Source organism: Microcaecilia unicolor, chromosome 2 (genome assembly GCF_901765095.1).
Source record: "Microcaecilia unicolor chromosome 2, aMicUni1.1, whole genome shotgun sequence".
NCBI classification, from domain to species: Eukaryota; Metazoa; Chordata; class Amphibia; order Gymnophiona; family Siphonopidae; genus Microcaecilia; species Microcaecilia unicolor.
In genome coordinates this window covers 396774966-396793610 of record NC_044032.1, presented here as the reverse complement: position 1 = coordinate 396793610, position 18645 = coordinate 396774966, and the positions used below count along the sequence as shown (strand labels likewise).

Here is an 18645-nt window from a genome sequence, read left to right as displayed (position 1 = left end):
ATCAATGTGGAATAATGAATTAGGTGAGTAATATCAGGGGATAAACAGGTTAATACCATGGGGGTTTTTTTCTGTTTACTGTTTAGTTGATCTCCTTGTCTTGTGTCACTGTCCCTATTTAGTGGTCTAAGGAAGAGTATAGAATTACCTGATTGAAATAATTCCTATATACTACCTTCTCTGTATTTCTGGCAAGTTGTTTTATTGCTTGTAAAAATTTAAAAGGTTATAAATAAAAATTTTTTTTTTAAAAGTTAGAAAATTATTCTCACTAAGCATGTCTGTGGAGTTATTACCATTTACAATCAAAAGAATAGCGGCACAAACTATCATTCAAATTGTTTATGTTCTGCTTGTCTCTGTTGAAAAGTCTTACTTCCAATTTTCTTTGGCTTGGGGAGTTTAATCTTGACATTTTTTTCTTTAAACCGTGTCATACAGGCAATTGTGTCATACTGATGATCACAATGAGGCATATTTTCAAAGCACTTACACTTACAAAGTTACGTGGAGTAGCATTTTCGAATGGCGCCAGCCATCTCCATGGCCAGCCATCTCCGAGGACGGCGCCGTGAAGGGGCAGAGCCAACCGTAGTTTCGAAAAAGATGGCCGGCCATCTTTTTTTTCAATAATACGGTTGGGGCCACCCAAATGTCAGAGATGGCCAGGTTTGAGATGGCCGGCCTCGGTTTTTGCCCATAATGGAAACCAAAGCCGACCATCTCAAACCCGGCCAAATGCAAGGCATTTGGTCATGGGAGGGGCCAGGATTCGTAGTGCACTGGTCCCCCTCACATGCCAGGACACCAACCGGGCACCATAGGGGGCACTTCTAAAAAGTAAAAAAAAAAAATTAAAATAGCTCCCAGGTGCATAGCTCCTTTACACCTTGGGTGCTGAGCCCCCCTAAACCCCCCTCCCAAAACCCACTCCCCACAACTATACACCACTACCATAGCCCTAAGGGGTGAAGGGGGACACCTACATGTGGGTAAAGTGGGTTTCGGGTGGGTTTTGGAGGGCTCACATTTACCACCACAAGTGTAAAAGGTGGGGGGTGGGGATGGGCCTGGGTCCACCTGCCTGAAGTCCACTGCACCCATTAAAACTGCTCCAGGGACCTGTATACTGCTGCGATGGACCTGAGTATGACATTTGAGGCTGGCATACAGGCTGGCAAAAAAAGATTTAAATTGTTTTTTTGAGGGTGGGAGGGGTTTAGTGACCACTGGGGGAGTCAGGGGAGGTGATCCCCGATTCCCTCCGGTGGTCATCTGGTCAGTTCGGGCACTTTTTTGGGACTTGGACCTGAAAAAAAAAGGGACCAAGTGAAACCGGCGAAATGCTCGTCAAGGCCAGCTTTCTTTTTTCCATTATCGGGTGAAGCCGGCCATCTCAATGCACGCCCATGTCCCGCCCCATCCCGCCCCCATCCTGCCTTCGCTACCGTGCTGACACCGCCCTTGAACTTTCGTCAGCCCCGCAACGGAATGCAGTTGAAGCCGGCCAAAATCGGCTTTCGATTATACCAATTTGGCCGACTTCAGGAGATCGCCGGCCATCTCCGGATTTGTGTCAGAAGATGGCCGGCAATCTCTTTCGAAAATAAGCTGGATCGTAACCTATGGAGCTTTGTAAGTCTAAGTGCTTTGAAAATGAGCCCTAATGTTAAAATTCCCATTTTATGAGAAACTCCTCATTTATTCAAACAGGGTGTGTTAGTTAGTAGCACAGTTTATAATACTAATCAGTATTATAACAGCCTGATTTATTCAGATCCAGAACCACAGCAGTATCAAACAGGGGCCTGGGAATGAAATAAAAATAGCAATTTGAATAAGTTTGTTTTAACTTCTAAATAATCTACATCCTAAGGGTCTTCTCCTTTGTAAAGTAATGCTGTCGTGATTTGTATGATCTTGAAACTTTGTCCAACTGAATACTTTATTGACAAACACAAACGGTGTCAGAACTTGTTAGCAAAAAGCTGGCAATAGATAACATATTTCTTCAGCTGAATCTGCTGCTATGATGTTTTTAGGTATCTGGTTTTGTCTCTTATAGTATGGATTTTGTGGAAGGCTCAATGTAACACTACTCAAACCATAACCTTGGACAAACTTCAAATAAACAATTTTGTCTTGGGACAGAATCTGCTCAAAACATGTGGCATTGCGCAAGCCTATCATTAACTATCAACCATAATCATCAGTTACAGAACTATATATAATAAACATGCAAGAAAGGCAAAATAGGAAATGAAAGCAGAGATGCCCAGCTTTTTCTCTGTTATACTAAAAACACAGGAAGCGCAATAACATACCATGGCACCAGGTAGGCGCCTATTCTATAAAAGAATGTATGTGCAATTCTGGAATACTGTAATTTTGGCATTTACGCATGTATGAGAGCAAATGCTTGCAATAATGCCATTATAAACATTTTGGCACATCAGGGGCATGTAAAATGTTTGTCTTCACAATGGCAGCTGTAATTCACGATGTGGAAACCAAGGCTCAGATGCACTAAACTTTAACGACTCTTTTAACAACCCTTTACTGGCCCTTAACGAAGAAATTTTCAACCTTAGCATGCATCAAAGGCCATTTCCCAACAACGCTAGCAGCTAACGAAAACGGAATGCAAACGAGAAACTACCATTGAAATGTGGACAATTCAGAATGCACTAACCATACCGTCGCTTGCAACGAATCATTTACCGTCAGAAATTTAACGAGAGCTCAGACCTGTCGTTAAGGCCTGAGTTGTCATCTCCCCGCTGCCCCCTGCACCATAAAAATCCAAGCTGCCATGTTTAAACAGAAAAGTGAGATAAAAAAATAAAAACACCACAAACACATGGCTCCCCGCTTTCCCCTGCATAAAATATAAAAGCTTTACAAACATCAAAAAAGGATCGGGAGGGGGCAAAGGCACTCATCAGGAGCGTCCTGTATGGACGGCCTTGCCCCCCCTCCCACTCGAGGTCGCCGCTGCTCCCCGCTTATCCCTGTATGAAATAAAAACTCATAAAATCAAAACTTTTGCAGCGCCGGACCCCCCTCCCTTCCTGTCTCTCTCTTCTCCTTCTCCCACCACTGCTCCGCCTCCCGCAATCCTCCGCCCCATGCCACGCCCCCATGAGTTCGTCGCCGCAGCTCCCCCTCCACCGGACCCCCCCCCCCCCGCCTTAATGGCCGGTGCAGCGCCTCTCACCTGTGTGTGAAGGCGCTGCACAGGATGTAACAGCTGATCGTCGATCGCTTCTGTCTTCACCGACGTCTCTCTCCTTCTTCCTGTGCCCGCCCTCCTCTGACGTAAGTTACCTACGTCAAACTGCACAAAACACAGCAGCCAGACTCATATTTGACAAAATGAAATATGAAAACGCCAGTCCTTTACGAGAAAAACTACACTGGCTCCCTTTAAAAGAACGCATTGATTTTAAGGTTTACACCCTGGTTCATAATATCATACACGGTGAAGCTCCAGGGTACATGTCAGACCTTATTGACCTATGGAGGAGATATACAGAAAACAACATCGGCTTTTCTGACCAAAAAATGATACATTAAATTGATTAAAGGAGATGTTGCCTCAAGAAGCCCCCGGCTCTATTATATACGGAGCTCATGAGGGCTGGACCGCTTCATCATTGGCAACACCCCCACATTCATAGAGCAGCCTATCCCAAACATATGTTCTAATACTCTGTTTTTATTCTTTTTTGTATAAATTTTTCTTTTTCACTAACATATGATGGGCAATCGTAAAGTTAAACGTAACAGCTACTTAGCTTTTGCATGGTCCAATCCTTCTTTAGTTAGTTACATGCTGGATGCGACCAAGACCAACAATGGCCAGCGTTTCGTCGCCTGCGTCAGGGTCAAATGGTCTGCGTCTAACTCAGCTGAAGGATCCAACATTACCTTCAGATCATCTATTATAATTAGACCTTATTGACCTACCAACCAGGAACTCTACCAGCTTTTCACGTACATTCCTGAATCTCCACTATCCAAACTGCAAGGGACTGAAATATAAATTAACATATGCATCCAGCTTCTCCTACATATGCATGCAAATTTGGAATGAATTACCAAAATCCATAAAAATAACCCACGACATAGTGAACTTCCGTAAACTATTGAAAACTTATTTAAGAAAGCATACAGTAACAACTCATCCTAAATGGCAATTAACAAAACGTATCTATACAACACGTATTCTATACGTCTTTAACTGTTTTTGCTAAATCTTCTTGATTTGTAGTTTAATGTTCCTAATTGTTCAAGTTAATTTTGTCATGAATGAAGTTTAACCTAATACCTTCAGCTCTCATCATAACACAAACTTTCGTCCTGTAACCTAATCCACTCTGTCCCCTCTACCTCAACTATGTATTTCTCCTATCTGGAACTGGTAAACACCACTTATAGAACTATGTAAGCCACATTGAGCCTGCAAATAGGTGGGAAAATGTGGGATACAAATGTTATAAATAAACTATGAGGGTAATTCTATGTGTGTATTTCATTAATGCACATATGCATACAGAATATGTTATTTACCTGGGTACATGTCCTTGAAGTGAACACTTAATATGAAAAAACCAGTGAATCAAACGAGATGTTTACTATACAGAGGCTAAAGTGGAAACACTAGCTATGCACATTACTCAGTGACTGTCCATGGTGCAGTCTCCATCTTGTGTTTGCTATCACTCACACTCTATTTTGCATGCTGCTTTTCTACATTTTGCCAAAATTACCAATACAATTAGATTAAAAAAAAGTTCTGAACAAGTGTTTGGAGGACTTGTCCATTAACAGTTACTAGGTAGACAGACTTCAGGATTGCCGTTTGGGTCATTCCATGCCAAGTGGTCTAAACCTTCCCACCATCATGTCTCCAATTTTGTTCAAATTTTATCTGTTGCGCGAGTCAGGTTTTAAATAAAGTTTCCCAAAATTTGAGGTCTCTAACTGCAATAGTTGCAGATCTAGACCCCCTTTTCTGAAAGGTTGTCAGTCCATGAGCACGTGACATTTACCAAAATGCCATTTTGGGGGTCTAATAAAATCCAAACACATTTATAAGAATGGCTAAAAAATTCAAATCCTGTACAGTTTTTTGATGCTAATTCTGATGAAATACATTTTAACATTATGGATGCAAAATCTAGTCAAACAAGTTGACTCAACGTGTACATCAAAATTGGTCGCAACTCATCGGAACATATTTGGACCAATATTCAGACCGCAACAACTTCCATGCAAAGATACGGACTTGACATTTTGAACAAGCATTATGCTTGTGCTGGACATAATACTGCCAAATTTGCAACTAACCAGCATCTGTAACCACCCTGCAGGATCTCTTCAAAGTTGGCACTGTCAGCGCAAATGGTAAAATGTACCAAAGTAAAGCCAATTATTAAAAAAGAGTCTGCCTGAATCAGCTTGCGAACAGTATCATCTGAAAGAGAAAATTGTGCTCTACAACACAAATATATTTTTGTTTTGCAATGCCACCATTAAGTAGCCATTTACTCAGGTCAAAGTATGTTATATTTAGTACGCTTGATGCGCTAATCTTTCTTCATTTCTAGGAAATTGAGTCTTAATAGTCGCTTAAAAATTATTGATACAATTATTTATTCATTCGTATTTTATTCGTTGATTGTCCAGTTGTTTATTGTGCGCTGTTATCAGTTTGGTCATGCCATCTCAGGTGACTATTCCAGCTTAATAAAATCTTTTAAAAAGTGTGTTTATCATCTGTTGTACCATTTAATTATAGATGTCAGAAGACAAGAAAAATGAAGAATCCTTGGCTCCCTATTCAATTGGGAAAAATGCTGGTACATCAAAGTGCCACGTAATCTTCTATGCTAAGAAGGCAGGATTCAAACCTTTTGGGGATTTCACAGAATGTGACCAGAAATTGCTTCTTATGCATTCAGAAGCAAAACTTGATGAATATTCCGTCATTTGCTTTCACAATCAAATATCAATCAATGCAAAATAAATGGTGCAATCCATTCAAGAAGAAGAATCATAATTTAAGAGCTGGACTTAGAGTGATTGATATTGAAACAGCTGCCAAACTTCGTGAACTAAATAAAAAAGAAGTGATAAATATAAAACCAGGTCAGAAGCTTTGCCCTGCCTGCAAGTCGACACTAAATAAAAAGCTAGAACCATCAGCATCATCATCCCAGTCTGAACAAGATTTCACAATGGATGAAACTGAATCATCCATCAACAAAAGTTTATCATTTATTGGTGCTTCACCCCTGAAAAGGAGACAACTTAAGTGACAGAGATAAGCCAAGCTACGCAAAAAGAAAGATTTCTGAAGCACAAAGTTTAATTGGAAACCAAATTGCTGCTGCTGTGGGGATCAATTACCACGAACAACCACGTAAAAGTGGGCCAGGATGTAATAATTGTGCAGACCTCGATAATCTTATAGAAGATTTGAAAGAAAAATTTAAAGTATCAAATCATAAGGAAAAGGTTCAAATATTGACCTTGGTTCCAAGAAGCTGGACAATTAAAGATACAGTAACAGCATTTGATGTATCAGAAAGAATGGTAAAGCAAGCCAGAAAACTGAAGGCTGAGCAAGGTATTTTAGCTGTTCCAGCAAATCGCCAAGGAAGGAAGCTCTCATCTGAAGTTGTTCAGAAAGTACAAGATTGTTATGAAGATGATGAATTCAGTAGACTTGGTCCAGGGAAGAAAGACTGTGTGCCTGTTAAAATTTCAGGAACAAAGACGTACAAGCAAAAATGGTTGCTGCTTTGCAATTTAAAGGAAATGTATGTGTCTTATTGGAATCAAAATGGACCAGAAATTGGCTTCTCAACACACAATCAGGCTTGGGATCCTACAGTAAAGAAACCCACAATCAGACTTGGGATCCTGCAGTAAAGATACCCACCCGTGGCTGTTACTGCATGGCTATCGGGCGTGGCCCCTATGGCGATGGGGATGCTGGTTTCAATGTGATAACCAGTAATGGCTCAGCCATCATGGACCAACGCAATACATCGCACACACAAAATATAACATACTTTGACCTGAGTAAAGGCTACTTAATGGTGGCATTGCAAAACAAAAACATATCAGTGTTATAGAGCACAATTTTCTCTTTCAGATGATACTGTTCAAAAGCTGATTCAGGCAGACTCTTTTTTAATTGGCTTTGAACTTTGTTACATTTTACCATTTGCGCTGACAGAGCCAACTTTGAAGAGATCTTGCAGGGCGGTTATAGATGCTGGTTAGTTGCAAATCTGGCAGTATTATGTCCAGCACAAGCATAATGCTTGTTCAAATTTTCAAGTCTGTATCTTTGTCTGCATGGAAGTTGTTGCGGTCTGAATATTGGTCCAAATATGTTCCGATGAGTCGCGACCAATTTTGATGCACACTTTGCGTCAACTTGTTTGACTGGATTTTGCATCCATAATGTTAAAATGTACAGGATTTGAATTTTTTAGCCATTCTTATAAATGTGTTTGGATTTTATTAGACCCCTAAAGTGGCATTTTGGTAAATGTCACGCGCTCATGGACTGACAACCTTTCAGAAAAGGGGGGTTAGATCTGCAACTATTGCAGTTAGAGACCTCAAATTTTGGGAAACTTCGTTTAACACCTGACTCGCGCAACAGATAAAATTTGAACAAAATTGGAGAACATGATGGTGGGAACTATTTTTAATTTTTGACCACTTGGCATAGAATGTTACCCATTTTCTACTCATAAGAGTAAGTGGTTTGGAAGGTAGATCTGATGGCTACATTCAAATTAATTTGGCCAGAGAGAAGATGCTGGGCTCAATGAGCATGCTGGTGTAAGTGCTTGTGCCTAAATGACAAACACAAACTTAAATCAATAAGGAGCCCTTTTACAAAGCATCAGTAAGCCCAACATGGGCTTACCGCATGCTAAATCGGAACAACCGCTGGCCCAATGCAGCTGTCAGTAGTAGTTCCAGCTTAGTCTCCTTGGTTTCTCTGGAAGTGTCCTGTTCAACTCGCTACTCCTCTGTTTTTGTTTTTACAGCTTGAGTGCGCCATTTCCAGTGCACCGTAAAAAAAGTTTTTGTAGTGCAGTGCTAACCCGCGAAAATCATTACCACGGGAGCCCTTACCTTCACTTCAATGGGTGGCGGTAAGTGCTCCCCGCCGTAAGGCCAAGTGATAAGAGCTATCTTGCCGTACAGCCATATTTTTTTTGAGGCTTATACCCACTGTGGTAAAAAGGGCCCTGGTGCACGTAAAAAGGGCCCCTGCCACTACCACAGGGCCCTTTTTCCCACAGCTTAGTAAAAGTTAGGTGGGCATTCACAGAATGTTGCTTAGGCAGAATTTGGCATCTAGAGGTGTATGTCCACACATTCACACATATATTCCATTATTCTATGAATGTATGTGTATAATCAGCATGTAAATATTAGTGCCTATGCTACAGAATTACCACTTTAGGGTACCTATGTGTCTTTATAAAATAGGTTCAAAATAGGTGCCTACCTGCCCTCCCAATCTAAGCAGCCTGTTATAAAATTATTAACGCAAGAATTACCATGTGATGTCAAGACACTGTGCACATTAATTCCCATGTTAAACATTTAATGCAGCTGAGTAAATAAACTAGATACCATGTAAATGTTCCATTTTCTCACATGCCAACTGATTTTGTTGTATTCCTGCTTTTAATCCATATGTGTATAGTTCAAGGTCTGTAGGAAATTCATAGTAAATGACAGCAGACAAACTCATCCAGCTTATTTTTGAAAGAGAAAGACGCCCATATTTCAACCCAAATCGGGAGATGGGCATCCGTTTCCCATGGACGCCCAAATCGGTATAATCGAAAACCCGATTTTTGGTGTCCTCAACTGCAGTCCATCACGGAGACGAATAAAGATCACGGGGGCGTTCGGAGGTGTGGCAAAGGCAGGACTGGGGCATGGTTATTGGCCAAGGAGAGATGGGCATCTTTAGCTGATAATCGAAACAAGAAGGGCGTTTTTGACGAGAATTTGGTCCGCTTTATTTGGACCCTTTTTTTTCAGGTCCAAGTCCCAAAAAAGTGCCCCAACTGACCAGATGACCACCGAAGGGAATCAAGGATGACCTCCCCTGACTCCCCCCAGTAGTCACTAACCCCCTCCCACCAACAAAAACCCACTTTACAAACTTTTTTTCCCAGCCTGTATGCCATTCTCAAATGCCGTACCCACACCTCCATGACAACAGAATGTGTTCTATCCTCTGACAGCCTTTCCCTGGTTCTGATGTGGGTCTTGGGTGAGTGTGACTCCTTTTCTGTTAAGGGCACTGCAGAGTCACATCAGCAATGCATTGTGGTGGGTGTAGGGTATTGGGCTCCGTGATTCCACTAGCTTGTGTTAAATGCTCACGATGTTGGTAGTTGGTAGGCTCTACTCCCATGGTGCTTTTCCCTCTGCTTACTGGGTCAGAGTGTGCCCTGTTTTGTTTCCGGTAGTCCATGAGGTAGTGGCCATTTGTGTAAGACACTTTTAGATCCCTTTCATGTGTTAGCCATGTTACAGCACTTAGTTCTTACCTTGAATGTGGCTGAAAGAGGGCATTGTACACCATTCTGCCAGCTCGGACCTACTGCTAATCTCAGTACCAGCAACACTCGTTGCCAGTGGGGCACAACCTCTGATCTGCAGTTAACTGTGAGTAAAGGTGCTTATTCAAATAAAGGACATTTTCAGCGAGATTAGTCTTCAGGTGTTAACTGCTGTGCCAAGGTTATACACCAGCAACAAGTCCTGTCCCTGGAGCACTTTTAGTGGGTACTGCAGTGCACTTCAGGCAGGCAGACCCAGGCCCACCCCCCCCCCCCACCCATAACACTTGTGGTGGTAAATGGGAGGCCTCTAAAACTCACTGTACCCATATGTAGTTGCCCCCTTCACCCCTAAGAGCTATGGTAGTGTTGTACATTTGTCCCTCCCACGACCAAATGGCTTGGATTGGGACTTTTCTGAGCTGGGCATTTTTAGTTTCCATTATCGCAAAAAAAAAACCCGCCCATCTCAGAAGGGACCAAATCCATGGCATTTGGTCCGTCCAAACCGTATTTTCGAAACAAAAGATGGACGCCCATCTTTTTCGATAATATGGTCTATCCCGTCTCTTCACATACCCATTTTCGGACATAGATGCCCATGGAGATGGGCGTTCACGTTCGATTATGCCCCTCCAAGTGTCCCATCCAGTCTGTCTGGTAAAGTGGTTTCTACTCCATGCAGGTTATTGCCTCCCCCCCCCCCAATATCTTCTCACTTCAGAATAAAACTGTGAAATTATTGGCAGGATTACAACTTTGGAGAGAGAAAAAAAAAGGACAATTGGATCACTCTGAAATGGAGTTTAAATTCTATCAAGTTTAAATTCTGTTACAGTGTTGGTCTTCCCCACCCATACTCTGTGGCTATTCCACACCTTGTCCTTCCTTTTTGATTCCTAAATTTATTTACAACGTAAATTTTTACAGACTTCTGTTAAGTCTGTGTTGAGGCACCAGTTCCAGGGCTGCCGAGAGACTAAACCAGGCCCGGGGCAGGACCGCTGGCCCCCGCTGTCATCCCTCACCCCACAATCGTCACTGCTGCCGCCCCCTCCCCAAGATCGCTGCCACAACTGCAACTGAAATACCTTGGCTGGCGGGGATCCCAAGGCCCCGCCAGCAGAAGAAATCTTCCTCCAGCACTACACTTCACTCTGCCCCTGTGACTGCTTTTTGTCTCAGGACATGCTCAGTTTCAAAACTGATCATGCGCACCTGAGAGGAAAAGCAGCTGCTTAGCAAGCAATGGGCAGAGTGAAGAGCAGCGCTGGAGGAAGACCACCGGTACTGTAGTGTGCAATATTCAGATGCTATTGACACAAAGTTAGTAACTGCTTTTTAGTAGACCTGAATTAAAAACTATTTAGTTGTTGAATATTGCTGCTTTACATATTGTTAGGCCACTCTTTCTTTTTTTTTTTTTTACTTGTTATTTTGTAGAATGTCTATTCCCACTGAATGTGCCACCAAAACACGTGTTCAGTAAGCCTTTTGTAAAATATGTTGCAAATTTTGAACATCTGACTTGGACGGTCTCAACACTATTAAAACTGGGCTTTGTGTTTTCAAGAAATCATGGCCCATGTGAACTGATTTTTAACTGAAGATTTTAGTATCCAGGGTAGGGAACTGGGAGACAAACATGGGAATGGGAAATACAAGGGTTAAATGAACCAAGAAACTATATATATATATATTTTTTTTTTTTTTTAAAGATATTCCCCTAGTAGCCTAGTAGTTAGTGCAGTGGAATTTGATCCTGGGAAACTGTTCGATTCCCACTGTAGCTCCTTGTGACTCTGGGCAAGTCACTTAACCCTCCATTGCCCCTGGTACAAAATAAGTACCTGAATATATGTAAACCGCTTTGAATATAGTTGCAAAAACCTCAGAAAGGCGGTATATCAAGTCCCATTTCCCTTTCTCTTCCCTTTCCCCTTTATCAGTCTTATTTTTCTGTCTCCTTCCCTCTAAACTCTTAGTACTTTGTTTCCCTCAAGAGCTTCCCAGCACTCCCTAACAGATAATGGTGTTTTTACTTTTAAAGGCCCACAAAAATGTCATAGGCTACCATAGTGCTGTTTGTGGTACTTCAGAATCTCCATCTGTCAGCACCTTCCAAGCAACTACGAACAGAAATGATGACAGTGAGAGGAAGCCCTAGAGGTGGTTGGTTGCACCTAACTGTTCTATTGGAAATTTATGTGCATACTGTACAAGAGCATTGCAGTCACATGACCTGAAATAAATCTGGGAAAAACTAGTGAATAGAACTCATAAAACACTTTTTTCTTGGGGAGGGAGGGGGGAATAAAATAGCTTCAGTTTAAAAAGATTAGAGAAGGAATACAAATTAAACTTGAATTGAATTTTTAATCCCCTTTGAAAATTAGCAACTGCAAAGAACTTACTGTAAAAATACCTCTTCGTATATACACAGGCAGCCCGATATTCAAAGGTATTTTTTGTGACAGCCACTAAACTTATAAGAGTAATTCTATAACAGGGTGCCCACATTAAACACCACTTAAGTGTGTAAGTGTACAAAATAGTGTGTGTCATTGTCAAAGGTAAATGTATACTTACGTGCATAAGCGACAGAAAAACACCTAAGAGCTATTTTGTCAGAGCATGTGCGAGTGGCAAGCGCATAAATACAAGGTGGGCGGAGCTGCCACTTATGCCACTTATACAGTACAGTGCACTATGTGTTCCTTGTGACTCTGGGCAAGTCACTTAACCTTCCATTGCCCCAGGTACAAATAAGTACCTGTATATAATATGTAAGCCACATTGAGCCTGCCATGAGTGGGAATGCGCGCGGTACAAATGTAATAAAAATAAAAAAAATAAAAATGTGCAACATTGCCGCATTTGGGCACCTGAAGTTACAGCAGGTCTATGACTGTGTAGATGCTGGCGCCTAAATGTAAGGAGTGCCGCTATCAAGTTATGCTTGTATTCTGTACTAGAATCTGGGTGTTCAGGTGCTGTTTATAGAACAGGCTCTCACCATGCAGCATCAGTGCACCTAGGAGGAGGCACTCACTTTTAGAACTAGCCTGGTGAATGTGTCAACTGTGCATCTAAATGTACAAAATACCGACATCTAGGCACTCACCCACAGAAAAGTCATTTGGGTGTCTAACTGATATTCTACTAATAGGCATGCAATGTATTTGTAAGGGGGGGTAGTCATATGGCTGCAGGATGAAGGAACACTTTCACATAAGAAAAAAAAAACAGATCTTGTTCACAAAGGGGCCCTTTTACTAAGCCGTATAGGTGCCTATGCGCGCCCAACGAGCGTCAATTTTGAGTTAGCGCCTGCATGGCCCTTGCAGTAAATTCATTTTTGATTCTCATCCACTACGCGCTCCGGAAAATATTTTTATTTTCTGGTGTGCGGGCGGTAATCGGCATTTTATGTGCATAGACCATTACTGCCAGGTTACCACATGAGACCTTACCACTAGGTCAATGGCTGGCGGTAAGGTCTCAGACCAAAATGGATGCGTGGCAATTTTCATTTTGCCACGCATCCATTTTCGGCAAAAATTTTTTAAAAGGCCTTTTTACAGGTGCACTGAAAAATGAATCTGCGCGTGCCCAAAACATGCGTCTACACTACCACAGGCCATTTTCAGCACGCCTTTGTAAAAGGGCCCCAAACAATGTAAAACGTACTTGAAATCAACACAAAAATGTGAATAAAGATAATCTAACCTAACAATCAATCATCACAAAGGTACTCCTCACTGCTTAACAAACTAATGGAAGAAAAGGTCTCAGACCACTGCGGTGTGCATGAATTTTTCAGTTTTAGCAACCAGCAGGCAAAAAGTAATCATAGGCCCAAAAGCCTCCAACCAACTAAGTGGATCTGTGTAACAATGTACAAATCATTCAAAACAAAGTCAAGCACAAATAAATCTCCAACAGTCTATGGTGGCACATTCAGTGGGAACAGCCATTCTTCAAAACAAGTTAAAAAAAAAAGTGGCATCATGCAGGGCTTTTAAGTGGCATTTATACATAGAAGTGGCAAATATTGCTACCTATACACATAAGCACCACAACTTAGATGCATAAGTGGGTATGTTCAAGGGGAGCCAACTAGAAAGTCGCACTTCAAATCTCATTTTTTTGCTTTCTCAGATGGTTTTTGATCAGACAGTCATAAGCACAATTCCCCCTCAATAACTCCTCTGATGGGACCATCCTGGATGCTGGAGAAAGTTCCAGCAAATCTGTGATCTGTTCTGGACTGTCATGCCGCATAAAATGTGCAGTACGATATTAAACTGTTGATTGTATTATGGCTGCACCTGTTCATGATATGGGCAATCTAGACTCGGATAAGAGTACATCAGATCTAGATAGGACAAAACAGGGGGGGTGTTAATGAGTCAGACAGTGGGTATGGAGGAGGTGTTGGATATCATGTGAAAAAACAAACAATGCACTACTGGTTTATATTTCTCTATGTTCTGCAAAGGTCGAAAATTTACATCAGCATGGCTGCTGTAACACCATCCTGGAAGCCTAGACCAGATATATTCACCAAATGACAGCTGGCATGATTAAAAAATGAGGTGAAAGAAGCTATTAAAGCTAAAAGAAAATCCTTCTGAAAATGGAAGAAGGATCTGACAAAATAATAGGAAGCAGCATAAGGAATAGGAAGTCAAATGGAAAGTGTTGGTAAGGATTTTCAAAACGCATTTGACAAAGTACCTCGTGAAAGACTCCTGAGAAAATCTGAAAGTAATAGAATGGGAGCTAATATTCTATTGTGGATTAAAAACTGGTTAAAAGATAGAAAACAAGGAGTAGGGTTAAATGGTCAGTATTCTCAGTGGTGAAGGGTACATGATGGGGCTCCCCAGGGGTCTGTGATGGAACCACTGCTTTTTGACATATTTATAAATGATCTAGACATAGAAATAACTAGTGAGGTAATTAAATTTGCTGAAGACAAAAAGTTATTCAAAGTTGTTAAATTGCAAAAGGATTGTGAAAAATTGCAAGAGGACCTTATGGGAATGGGCATACAAATGGAAGATGACGTTATGTCAGCAAGTGCAAAATGATGCATGTGGAAAAGAGGAACCCAAACCATAGTTAAGTGATGCAAGGTACCATATTAGGGAAAGGGAAATGGGACAATTCCATATTAGGGAAAGGGAAATTGGACTTCATATACCATCTTTCTGTGTTTTTTGCAACTACATTCAAAGCGGTTTACATAGAATATACAGGTACTTCTTTGTACCTGGGGCAATGGAGGGTTAAGTGAGTTGCTCAGAGTCACAAGGAGCTGCAGTGGGAATCGAATCCAGTTCCCCAGGATCAAAGTCCACTGCACTAACCACTAGGCTAGGAGTCACTGCCCAGGAAAAGGATCTAAGTGTCATCAATGATACATTGAAACCCACTGCTCAGTGTGAAGCGGCAGCTAAGAAAGCAAGTAGAATCATTAGGAAAAGAATGGAAAACAAAAATGAGAATGTTATAAAGTCTTTGTATCACTCCACAGTGCAACCGCACCTCAAATACTGTGTGCAGTTCTGGTCATCACATCTCAAAAAAGATATAACAGAATTAAAAAAGGTACAGAGAAAGGCGACGAAAATTATAAAGGGGATGGAACGACTTCCTTATGAGGAAAAGCTAAAGCAGCTAGAGCTCTTCAGCTTGGAGAAGAGGCAGCAGAAGGGAGATATGATAGAGGTTTATAAAATACTGAGTGGAGTGGAACAGGTAGACGTGAATCACTTCATTCTTTCCAAAAAATACTAGGACTAGGGGCATACAATGAAACTACTAAGTAGTAAATTTAAAACAAACCAAAGAAAATATTTCTTCACTCAACGAGTAATTAAGCTCTGAAATTTGTTGCCAGAGAATATGGTAAAAGCAGTTAACTTAGCGGGGTTTAAAACAGGTTTGGATCATTTCCTAAAACAAAAGTCAATAAGCCATTATTAAGATGGACTTGGGAAAATCTACTGTTTATTTCTAGGATAAGCAGCATAAAATCTGTTTTACTGTTCTCGGTTCCTGCCAGGTACTTGTGACCTGGATTGGCAACTGTTGAGAACAGGATACTGGGCTTGATGGACTTTCGGTCTATTCCAGTATGGCAATGCTTATGTTCTTATAATTTCAAAAGAAAAAAGAAATATTCCTCTGAAGACCAGATCCAAAGCAGCAGATAGCTGACAGTTACACATGATCTGGAGCAAGTATAAATGTTGATAGGGAAAATTTTTGAAGCACCTATGCACTGCCATTGCAAAATAGGGAACACATTTATTTATTAGGATTTATTTACCGCCTTTTTGAAGGAATTCACTCAAGGCGGTGTACAGTAAGAATAGATCAAACATGAGCAATAGACAATTACAACAGTAAAAATATTCAAAAACAATACAAAGTATGGCATGGTATACTACTTACAATGTCAACAAAACACAATCCAGGAAACTTGAACAAGCATGGAAACAATCACAAAGAAAATACAAATACGCAATAAGACAAACCAAAAGATCATACTATAAAACTAAAATAGGGACAGATTACAAAGATATGAAGAAATTATACCAAATCGTGAACAAACTTCTAGATACCAACTTGGTCATTACTTCGAACACAGACATCCTATCTGCAGATAAACTTGCTAAGTATTTCAATGAAAAAATTGTAAATCTACGCAACACATTACCCCAGGACAACATTAACATCGAGAACTTCCTTAATGAACTGGACCCAACCACTGGAGAATACCCGGCTGACCGAATTTGGTTAAACTTCACCCTCCTTACCGTCGATACAGTTGCACAGGCGATCAGCAGGTTCTCCAACACCCACTGTAAACTAGATACCTGCCACAACTACCTAATGAAATCCGCCCCTGAATGCTTCATAGTCAAACCTCACATCCCACCTAAATTACATATTTCAGCTAGGACTTTGCCCCAAAGAAAATGGCAATATACTACTCACCCCGATAGCAAAAGACACAACGAAAAAAACAAATGAAATCACTAGCTATCGTCCAGTAGCATCCATCCCGTTGTCAGCCAAACAACTCGCAGATTACATAAACAAATTCTCAATAGTTCATGAATCACAGTCAGGTTTTCGTCCCCTCCACAGCACAGAACCAGTACTACTCACTCTCCTAGCCAAATTCAAGCAGGAAATTGCAACAGGCAAAAACATACTCCTCCTCCAATTCGACATGTCTAGTGCATTTGACATGGTAAACCATACTATATTAATAAGATTACTAGATAAGTTTGGGATTAGTGGTAACATACTTAGCTGGATCAAAGGTTTCCTAACCACAAGAACCTATCAAGTAAAATCAAACTCAAACATATCATCACCTTGGAAAGCAGACTGCGGAGTAGCACAAGGATCACCGTTACCACCAATCCTCTTCGACCTAATGATGACCCCTCTAACCAAGACCTTATCCAACCAAGGCTTTAACCCTTTCATCCATTATGCAGACAATGTCACAATATACATTCCCTACAAATCTAACCTGACAGAAATAACCAGAGAAATCAAGAACAGCTTAAACATCATGGACTCGGGCAAACGCATTTCAACTAAAACTCAACAAAGAAAAAACACACTGTCTCGTCATCTCATCCCAACACAGCGCGGACAACCCCACAATCATCAACACACCAGATTACACCCTGCCTATCTCAGACAGCCTGAAAATCCTCTGCGTCACATTGGACCGCAACCAAGTGAAAACCACAACAAAGAAAATGTTCCACTCAATGTGGAAACTCAAAGCGTGAGTAAAACAATTCTTCCCGAGGGAAACATTTCGCAACCTAATACAATCAATGGTACTAAGCCATTTAGACTACTGCAATGGAATTTATGTGGGATGGAAAGAACAAACCTTAAAGAAACTTCAGACAGCTCAAAACACGGCAGCTAGGCTCATCTTCGGGAAAACGCGATTTGAAAGTGCAAAACCCCTCTGCGAAAAACTAGACTGGTTCCCAAAGAGCGCACTGCTTTCAAAATCTGCACTATGGTTCACAAAATAATCTATGGTGAAGCCCCGGGATACATGACAGACTTGATTGACCTACCAACTAGAAGCACATTTGAATCAGCACGAACGTACCTAAACCTTCACTACTCAAGCTGCAAAGGACTCAAATACAAAACAACTTACGCATCCAGTTTTTCCTACATTAGCACACAACTGTGGAACACATTACCAAAAGCCTTGAAAACTACGTACGACCACCTACACTTCCAGAGAACACTAAAAACTAACCTGTTTAAAAGGCATACCCTACCAATACAACATAAATGTCTGATCTCTGCAAAAAAAAAAAAACTAATAGACATAACACAACCCTTCCGTGTATGATTTTCTTATTGTGGCTATACCACATGAACGTTATCTTACCACAGCTTCACTATGTATTTGTTTACACCGGAGTCTGCAATCGCCTCTCCAGTACTATGTAAGCCACATTGAGCCTGCAAATAGGTGGGAAAATGTGGGATGCAAATGTAACAAATAAATAAATAGAACATTATAATTGATAGAGAAGGGTAAAGCAAAGATGTAACATATAGATAGGTAAAAGTAGGAAGAGTTAGAAACAAAAGGTAATTGATGTAAGGAAACTTGCACATGTATACTTTCAAGGTCTGAGCAAAATACATTCAGAAGATGCCTCCTTCAAATATCTACATGTCTGGTATATACACATCACTTGTATACGCAGGCGACTTTACACATATAAATGGTGTTTTTTTGTTTTTAAAAACACTTGTATACCTCTAAAATCACCTCTACTTTCTTTATGGTCAAAGTCTTTGAACAAAACATCTGCAAATCCAAACTAGTGGCACCTTCTTGACTAGCCAATGTATTCAGGTATAAGCTCATGACTGAATAAACTGGTAAGGTGCTATCGGCTTCTTTGTCATTTTTCATGCAACAGATTAATACAGAAAATTAGAGAGAGATGTA

General features: G+C 41.0%; 1 protein-coding gene across 1 annotated transcript in view; it reads right to left on the bottom strand.

Moving 5' to 3' along the window:
- The window catches only part of PTPN13 (protein tyrosine phosphatase non-receptor type 13), a gene marked incomplete at its 3' end in the record, with an annotated part of 651945 nt that overhangs the window by 441066 nt on the left and 192234 nt on the right, over positions 1 to 18645 (bottom strand).